The 10398-nt window shown below is 41.1% G+C and overlaps 1 long non-coding RNA gene across 1 annotated transcript; it reads left to right on the top strand.

The window, feature by feature from the left end:
• Nucleotides 1-8380: 8380 nt before the first annotated feature.
• LOC147893980 (uncharacterized) lies at nucleotides 8381-9223 on the top strand. The gene is made up of 3 exons (XR_015542189.1): nucleotides 8381-8673; nucleotides 8758-8938; nucleotides 9044-9223. It is a non-coding gene; the product is annotated as an uncharacterized LOC147893980 (long non-coding RNA).
• Nucleotides 9224-10398: the final 1175 nt, after the last annotated feature.

Genomic DNA, 10398 nt, shown 5'->3' on the forward strand with positions numbered 1-10398 from the left:
TATCAAAATTTTTAATTTTGAAAAACTCCTTTTCAGACATGGAAGAGGATGCCATGATGCAAATAAAGCAAAATCCCAAATGCTAGTGCCTGTAAGAGAGAATCACACCAAATACCAGGTGCACCCAAATGTGTATGCCACAATAGACTGAAATATCACTAAAACTAAAAGCTCAAAGCATCAAAAGATGCAGCTGACTCATGTGCATGTACTATGCATCCATATGAGCAAATCTGGCCTAAAAGAAAATGCCAACTGTAATGGCAATCCAAAATGCCAATAAATGCCAAATGGCTCAAGCATAAACACCATCCATGGGCATATGCATTGCCAATATCTCATCCAAGAGAGCATAACACTATCAGTGCATCACCTGCAATGTGTCAAAGCTGTCCCTTAGCATAAAATAGCATCCATGTGCAAAGCGTCCATAAAAATAGCATCCCACAAGGCAATCTGGGCCTATCAGCGCATCCAATAAGGATCGCAAGGCATCCAAATGGCCTATAAATCATCCACTGCAACCCAATGCACACCACGAATGAGCGCACATGGCTCAAACTGTAACCAGAGTGATCTGCATAAGGTATGCTCAAAAAATCATGGTCCCACGGAAAAGACCGCTATTGAAAATAGAACCTGAGATGCCTCAAAACATGGGCACCATTGCATAATCGGACCCAGCAAGAAAATCTGCAAATATCTCTCTTCTGCCGGAACTCCAAAATCCCAACCGATGAGTGAGAAATGGGAGTCAATACTTATCCACTACCATGTGGCATAAATCTAAGGTTTCAAAACCTTAGAATGAAAAATGCATAACAGAGAGACGAAATCGAATACACAGAGATCTATAACTCTAGAAATACTCCACCGAATCATGCAAGAACTGACAGGTAGGGGTTTTTGGGCGTCTGGAACGCAACCCAATAGCGGTTTTGGAAACTATGGTCTCAATCACTGGGTCCAACACATGGACTAAAAAATGTTTTTGGCAACAGAGCTGTTTGTAAACTCCACCAGAGTGCAAATGATGAGCAACATAGAAGTTTTAGGACCTCTTGAGTCCACTGGAACTGACAGATCTACAAATGGTTGCTCCAAACTTGAGTTCCAACTCCCGGGCAGAAAAACGTAGGAACTGACACAGTGAGTCAGAAATCCAATGCAATGATCCCAGATTTAAGAATGAAGGTGTTTCCAGGCTCTTGAAGTGAAGTGGATACCAAAAGAAAGTAATAGTTGCCTCTACAAGTCAATACGGAGTCTCTGTCATCGAACAGAACAGGAAAAGCTCAAAAAACATCTTTTTCTTTGAAAACACTTAACAGGCTCTCAAAACCACTTTGCAAAGCCAAAGTGACTTTTCCAAAGGTTCCTCCAAGGTCTCTACACACTCGGATGCAAGTAAAGTCACCCACAAAGCTTTCCACAGAGCTTCTCCTTCCTCCCACAGAACTACTGAGCTTCCAAGCATTCATGTACACTCAGCTAGATCACCCGAGCTCTGATACCAGTTAAGAGTGCTCTCAATGGAAGCAAGAATGGAAGAGGGAGAGAGAGAAACAGAGTTCCACACATGTTTTGGTGGGTGCAAAACACCTAATCTTCTTTTTCATTCATTTATATATGTGTTTGAGTATTGTACATAACTAGGGTAAAGGCACAGTGACCTTTAACCCCCACAACATTATATAGACATATCTTTGTTTTGAACCCTTCTCCTGCTAGCCAACTGTGGTGTTTTGCTTCTGAGAGATTCACAGTCGGTATTGGGGTTGCTCCAGGGCTTTGGATTGCCTACAAATGATGTCAATACACAATTATATCTCAAGTGTCACTTTTATTACAAAAACTAAACAACATCCTATTCTACTTGTGTCCCCTACCACTCCTTCAAAATTTTCCCAATGTTGAATTCTTACTCCCCACCAACTGAGCCAACTCTCCATGTAATGTAGCTCGGCTGCTAGAACAGTTCCTCGCCTCCAAAATGCACGTATCTCTTCAAATAGTTGGTCTACCTCCTCCCTTGTTTGACTGAGATGCCATCGCTCACATAACTCCTTGTGCTCCACATGATGTCCAGTCGCTACATATGCCTAGTGTCGATGCAAACTTTTCTCCCAGTGGAAGAGGCATGACAGCTCCCTTCCTTCTATCTCATGACCCCCATTGAATACATGTCGTATTGCCAACCACTCTACTTGTGCTTCATCAGCCATAAATCCATAAAAATTTACTTTCGGATAGTCGGACTGTACCATGACTTGGTTAAGGTTCTCCCAGAAGAGTATTTGTGCATCAGTATCCTCTTCTTTCATTTCACATGTGGCTATACTGAGCACCTCCCGCAAGCTACGATACAAAGAATAGAATACAAGATCAACGTGCAACATGTAGCAAACAAACAATATGGGAAAACCGTAGGAAATTATGGAATATTATACCTTAGATCATAGACATGACAAGCAAACGTGCTCCAACCAACCACTCTCCATGTGTGATCAAACATCACCCAACTTGCCTTCAGATCACCTAAACCATCGTGATTCATGCGATTAGCTATGTCAACCCCTGAAGCTAGACCCTTGGTGGACATTTTGAACACAAAACATCTTTCCTCCTTAAACCCATGTCTAGGAAATCGGCTACAGTGAAAAAATGCATACATGCATTTTTGTTTCAGCTCCAAGATACTATCTAGCCCTCCATTGCCAGGTAAAAGTGAGAAAGGATTTTGAGATACCGGCGTGTTCTTGCTAGAGGCTCCAATTCTTCCAGAATGTTGTACAACTCAACATCTCTAAAAGGAGACTCCAAAGGCCTTTTAGAATTCATTAACATTTCCTTTATTAGTCTTCGTGTCACATTCATTTGTATTTTCCTTGTTCAAGCAGTGCAATTTGATTGCACGGCTTCTTGCACCAACGATGTTATCTTCATCAAGTTCTTCCTTAATGTTCTAACTTATACTTTGTGTGTATGCATGCCTCTATGTATCATCAACTGAGTGAATGTTGCATCATGGGGCATGACATAGTGAGCTGTACTCTAGCACACACTAATACACATAGGTACTTTATTGCAAAAATGGCACCTCAGGGACCCTCAGTTCTTGACAGAGGGCACCATGTGGCCATCACACTTCTTTCCTAATAGACCCTTGAAAAGTGCATCATTCCTCATTCCATTGTTCAACAATTTTGGACACAATGGATTGTCACATTGAAAAGGCACCTACACATGAAGAATTGCAAATCGTGCCTTCAAATGCAATATTGCAAGTTATAAGCTTTGTCCACAAATGAGCTCCATACCCTCCATTGGTCAATCTGCTCTTTGGGGGGCTATCTCAAAGAAATAGTCTCCATTATACTCTCTTGGGAGCTCATCCACCTGCACAATGCACCCACTCCTTCTCACTAATGTCGCTAAACTAGTTGATGCACAATGAGAAAGTATGTAATCTACAACACTGGTCCCCTTTGATCTTGCACTTTTACTTGTGGAGGGTTCATCCTCTTTAGTGAACAATATCTCATCACAAACAGTTTCAAAAGGAGCCTGACTAGATGAGGCAACCTTGTCTACACTTGTTTTCCATGCAGGCCTAGAGGAAGATACACTTCCAATAGATGTGCGGGCTTTACTCCCAGGTGATTCCATAATATTTATTGGTGTGAGAGAACTCGACCCGGACATTGTGGATTTCCACTCTACTGTAGACACCACCTAGACTATCTCGTCATCGTCCTAAACACTCACAAAACATTTATCATCACTATATTCATCATCCTTGACATATATGGTGTGTGGATCACTTCTATCCATTGCTGGTGAGGATTTCCTCTCTTTGGTGGACACTATATACTTGTCAGACAAGCTTGAATCCATGATGAAATGTATACCTCCTTCCATGTTGGTGTGCTCCACCATAGGGACTAGAGTTTGGCCACAAATAGTATCAGCAATCACAGCATTGACTCCATCAAATATGAGGCCTGAAGGAAGCTTATTAACCAAGAAAATTTTGTTCACAACACACTTTCCTTCCTTCAATGGGATTTCTACATCTTGTAGCAGGCAATGCAGCAAGGAATGTGCAGAGGAATGTTGGAAAAGTGGATGTTGAAGTGACTGTTGAAGGGACACTTTATAAAAAATTCCCTAAACCTACTCCCTCACGATTCCTTTTTAACTCATGCACAAACATATCTCCTCCCTCTCACTCCTCAAATCCCTCCTCCCTCCTCACTCCTCAAATCTCTCCCCCTTCCTCCCTCCTCACTCCTCAAATCTGGGCTCCATCCTCCCCCACCTTCGTCCTCCCTCCTTCCTCGTCAAATCCGTCCTACCTCGCCTTCACCTCCCTCGCCTCCATCCTGCCTCCTCCCTCACCACTCCACCCTCGTGGCCCCTCCCTTTGTGTGTGGCTCCCCACGCTCGGCTATTCCCTATAGCAAAAGAAAAAGACAGGTGCTTGATAAGTCATTTTGAATGTGGTTACCACATGAATTTACGCTGTAAAGGGAACCCAGAACTATGACAGAGGACATGTAGACTTAATCATAGTCAACTCTTGTAGGATGTGAAGACCATGCTGGTAAGAAGAGGATTACACATAACAGTACAAGCTTTGGTTAGAGTGGCATGAACACAAGGATTTATATTTTCACTTACCAAAGTTGCATGTGTACTGTCTGATCCTCAAGGTACATGGTCTTTGACAAAAAGTCAATGCCAATAGTGGCATGCATCACCAAAGCATGCTAATAATCATTACAAAACCAATTGATCTCCTGAGTTGACAAGGTCTGCAATCTCAAAACTCTCTATAACAAGGACCAACAAGATTACCAATCCAACGAGAAGGTTTTTGGTAGAGAACATGAAGTAGGTTAGATCTCAACTATAAACTTAAGGTAAAGCATAGTAGAGGCTTCACTTAGAGATTGCTTCTGTCATCCAAAGCATAGTTCTGAATGACTGAGAATTATAGATGAGATAACCTAGTTATGCCCCTGGTTACACTAGATCACACTAGCTCTTTTCAGTCTTCAACTGGTTGTTGATCTCTTTTGTAATTGCTTGTTGTACTTGGATCTCACATAGTTTGGTTATCCACAGTATATTGCATTGATCATATGGTCTACAGTTTTGACCTTTACAATGAATATTTTCCATCTTTTTGAGATGAATTCATATTTCTTCAAAATGTGGGCCTTTATTTATAGGGTGGATGCCAGGTGAACTAGTAGATTATATTGCTTTGCCTAATTGATGTGACGTGAATGAGCTTTTGTTATTTCTTCATATAAGAACTCCTTATTAATCTGTTGCATATGGAGTCCAGCAGTGGACTTGGATCCCGCTATTCCTTGTGATCTCAACGGAGATTGCAAGAGACTATAATGTCAAAAGGTCCAAAGATCACCTCTGGAGCAGTGCTTGCATCTCAGATATCTTCCTTGGAGAGGATCAGTGAGGAAGAAGTTCCCAATCCTCCTACATCAGAAAAAATTAAGGCCTCTGAAAAAATGAAGGGACCAGCAGAGAGTAGCGGTGCAACACATGAGCTTCAAGGTAAAGGTTATGAAATTGTTCAAAATGGTAAAAAAGTATTTATGACATCGTATTGTTCATATGATGCTATTGGGTATTAAGGTTGATAATTGAATGATTTTCTAAAATTTGACACTTGCTTGAAGGTAAAGAGGAAGGAGATATCTACCTTCCTAGAGAGCTAAGTAACCGATATGGAAAGCGCATCAAGGTGCACTTATTGCAGCAAGTCATGGACACACTCGTTGTCAAGAAAGATACAGAGGTGCCTCCGATACCCTTGTGCTCATTGTAAATGAGGCCATCAGGACAATGGGAGACAATGTAGGTGTCTTGGCAGAGATATTTGACCAGCAAGGGTACATTGATAGCAGGGGTGACTTCTTGGTATCACTCAGGCATCTAGGCGAGCCAGAGCTCACTTGGACAAATGAGGATCAACAGCACGCAAGCCCTATGTCAGAATTGGTAAACCATGAATTTGAGAATGAACTGGATACAAGACTAGATTGGGTCAACCTAAAGGGAAAAAATTTTCTGGTTTGAAATGGAAACCATCGACTCGAGGCATGGTTAGGGAGGATAAACACAACTACGTTCTTTTGCATTTAATGTATGTACATTTTATTTCTAGCATGTGTTTTTTTTTTCCTTTTAAATATTAAGAGTGAACTTGCTTTACAGTGTATTCAAATATGATGGATCGACACATTCGAGTTCACTGCAAGATCTTGCAGTCAGTGTACAGTTCAAGTGTACACAAGAGGGTGAGGTGATGTTAGCACTAGCCGAGGTCAATAGGTATGAATCCATTGTCATGCTTATTGTTATGCTTTGACTTTCTAGCTTTTTGGTGTCTTAAAATGGTCATCTAACCAATTGCATGTCCATGTGTACGCTTGCACGTGTACATGTCCCACATACTATCGCACATGATATATTTATGATGCAAAAATTCGACACTACAAACAAAGAGACACTCATGCACTATTTTGCAGCAGCGGAGGACAAAATATTGGTTGATGGTATGTTGTTAAAGGACAGGGGTGGGCCCTTAAAGGCATGGTACAACTTGCCTAGGTCCATACTTGGACAGTTTGTTTTTAGGGTGAGTGCCTTAAAGATGTTGGTTGATTACTTGGTAATGATTTCTAGATTATGTTATGTCAAAAAAGTTGTGGTTCCTTTTTTCATAGGATGAGTACCAAAAAAAGTAGCAGGACGAGATGGACAAAACGGACACTTCGACCCTATTACTAGAGGAGTGTGAGAAAGTGCAAGCAAGGCATTGGAGAAGGCAGAGGAGAAGGTGAGGAGTAGAGGATATCGCTTGCAATCGATTGCCAATCCAACGAATGGTGACGGATTTTTTAGCATCTTGTTCTCCATAAACTGGGAGCAGAAAGAAAATATCATAATGGAGGACAAGCTTACCATGCTTGGTGCATCAAAACTATCGGCAGAGAGGTTTCTCTTCCATGTCTTTTGTTTATTTCTTTGTGTTGTATGCTTCAGCTTGTTGGAAGACGGGTTTGATTAATGAGTTTTCTAATGGCAGGAAAAAAGAGGTCTTGAGAGTGCTTGCAGGAGATACAAACATGTAGATGGAGCTAGGCATGCCACATGACAATAAGGAGTGGAGGAGGTACATTGCAAGGGAGACATATTGGTCTCAAATAATTGAGAAGGCATGCAAGATGATAGGACATATGAATGTGACATTTGATGGTCTAGGCATTCAGTTCCCCATCGGCGATGCAGTGAAGTATTTTAGAGCATGCCAGTAGATTCACCTCTAGAATACATTTTTGGACTTAGTAGGTGATAAATTTTGGTTTTGGGAAATGGTTTGTGCAATAAAATATTTGAAATCATGCTGAAACATTCTCTCATAAAATGCATGTCAATAAGATACCAAGCAAGCAGCCGCAAATGGCTATGTCTGTACGACGTTTAGTGTACATGTAATGAATTTTGGATGCTCTAGTCCATACGAAAAGTCACATAATAGTATATGATGATGGATTAATAGTTACGTGAATGGATTACACGTGGTTTTTCAAGCTGGTGGGAGAGCATGCTCTAAATGAGGGAGTGTCGTGATTGGCACCCTTGCGGGTTGTTAGAGTGGGAGATGCAGAGATGCCCTGATGGTTGGATTATCCTCTCAACAAGCTTCCGAATCAAAGAAGGAGCTACGCAAAGGTGAATATGTGTTCCTCTCAGTTCATTGCTTGTCAGAACCATTCATATTTCAACGAATGCATTGGAATTAACATTGTTTTTATGCATGGTTTAGAATTTGTCAGGCAAGTGCCAGGCAAGAGGACAAGGGACATTGGTTCCACTACCAAGGAGCTACGTACCAAGAGAAGGAATGATGGGAGAGAGTCGCAGGCAAGCAGGGTGTTGCAATTTGGTACTGTTGTTGAAGGAAGGGGTAGTCACAAAGAAGAGGGGGACAACAGATTTGATGACACGGAATCAGAGAGGGGAGATGGTAAGGGAACAAAGGTGCCTCCAATATTATGTCCATAGATGGCATTGCAAGTACTTGCTTGACATTGTGTTTTCTACTGGCTACAGAGGAGGCTGTATATCATAGGGTAGTGATAGTTGACTGGCTAGATGTGCACTTATCACTAGTGGATGGAAAGCGGCGCCAATATGTATTCAATAGTTTGCAAGTGTATTTTAATCAAAATGGTATGAATATGATTATTGATGTGAATGTCATTTTTCTTCAGGTCTCATGTGAAAGTAAGGAATTTTTTAAGGCTGCTGACCCCTCCATCCATCACAATTGCAAAGAAAGAAACAAAGGCAGCTACAAGCATGATGTGGGTAGACTTTCCTACATCATCTCTAGTTGAGCGCATCTCTAGAAAGGAGATTCCGGAGTGGAACTGGTTAAATGTGGGTCTTGTGGAGGCTATTCCAACATTTGCAAACCATATAGTCAAAGACGGGGGGTGGTTCATCAGTACTTGCTTGCCAGAACATATGTGTTTTGTTTAGTTGGGGGCAATGGATAATGGATTTGAGCTCGTTCGCACACTGATGGTATATCTTGACTGCGGCTACATGTGAGAGAATCCCAAGGAGATGGTACGTGAAATCTCATTTAGATGGTAATACAGTTTATGCACAAATTTATAAAAGTTTGACTTGTTTATGTTTTCATGGTTACAGATGACTTGGCTAGTCTTGGGTATGTGGCAGCGCCATGGATGCAAGATCCCCACGTACTACAATAAAGCCTTAGCAGAGAAGAGCCTTGGCAATGACATATGTGTTAGCTAGTCAAACTAGATAAGGGAGACAAAAATCCACACCTTCAAAGGCACACAAGAGGGACACAAGTTCGTTCGAGGTGGTGCGCAGAGAGACAATTGGATTGAGTAGGTGATTTTAATTTGCAAGTTCTTTTTTCAGTCTTTGTGTATGGTTTGTCAACAATTGAGGATCTTGTTTCTAGGTTTCTCTTGCACACATTCACGCAGGAGGGGGACGTGGTTGTGGATGCATTTGCACGCACAGGCAACATGGCACGTGCATGTGTAGAGCTAGGTAGACATTGTGTCTCTCTTGAGAAAGATGATGATATGGTGATTGTCTACTGGAGGCCCTTAGAGCAAAGGCATCTAGATGCCAAGAAAGGCGAATGCATTTTTCTTATTTTGTGATGACAATGTACATTTTGTGCTCCAGAGCTTTGAACAGATGTTTATGTATTTGAACTTATATTTGTTTAAATTTTGTGGACCATTGCTTTGAACAAATGTTTCATTTTATCTCTATGGTTTGTGTTTTCATTGTTTGTTACATCCATTAGGAAAAAGAGAGTAGATAGCAAATTTTGAACATAGATATTAGATTATATGTTGGGATTAGAGTAATGAAGTGAACTAGGAAGTTGTAGACATTGAATGAGCTATGACTTTGTTTTTGGAATCATGTCAATCGGAGACCTAGAGAGAGATACGTTTCATTTTATCTCTATGGTTTGTCTTTTTCATAGTTTGTTAAAAAGAGAGTAGATAGCAATTTTTGAACATAGATATGAGATGATATGTGAGGAATAGAGTAATGAAGTGAACTAGGAAGTTGTAGACCATTGAATAAGCTATGACTTTATTTTTGGAATCATGTCAATCAGAGACCTAGAGCGAGAGAGAGATACGTTTCATTTTATCTCTATGGTTTGTGTTTTTCACTGTTTGTTACATACATTAGGAAAAAGAGAGTAGATATGAACATAGATATCAGATGATGCATGAGGAATAGAGTAATGAAGTGAACTAGGAAGTTGTAGACCATTGAATGAGCTATGACTTTGTTTTTGGAATCATGCCAATTGGAGACCTAGAGAGAGAGATACGTTTCATTTTACCTCTATGGTTTGTGTTTTTCACAGTTTGTTACATCCATTACGAAAAAGAGAGTAGATAGCAATTTTTGAACATAGATATCAGATGATGCATGAGGAATAGAGTAATGAAGTGAACTAGGAAGTTGTAGACCATTGAATGAGCTATGACTTCGTTTTTGGAATCATGTCAATGCGCTCGCCTAACCTGTGGCCGCTTGCCTAGGTCCGCTCTCCTAAAAATTTTACCCACTCCAACCAAGGGCCTATGGGCAAGCCTCCATGAGCCACCATCCAAAAAATTTATGAGATCCTCTGAGGTCTCAAGATGGTCTAAAGATGCGACCAATAAGCATGAGATAAACTCATGGGGAACGTCCTACTCAACCCAATGATGCTCTCTCAAGGGGGTCAAAGTTGTTGCCTCAATGAGTATTGCTCAGTCCCTACCACCACGAGCTAGG

Source organism: Dipteris shenzhenensis, chromosome 15 (genome assembly GCF_047967505.1).
Source record: "Dipteris shenzhenensis isolate YYH24624 ecotype China chromosome 15, Dip_SZ_1.0, whole genome shotgun sequence".
Taxonomy (NCBI): Eukaryota; Viridiplantae; Streptophyta; class Polypodiopsida; order Gleicheniales; family Dipteridaceae; genus Dipteris; species Dipteris shenzhenensis.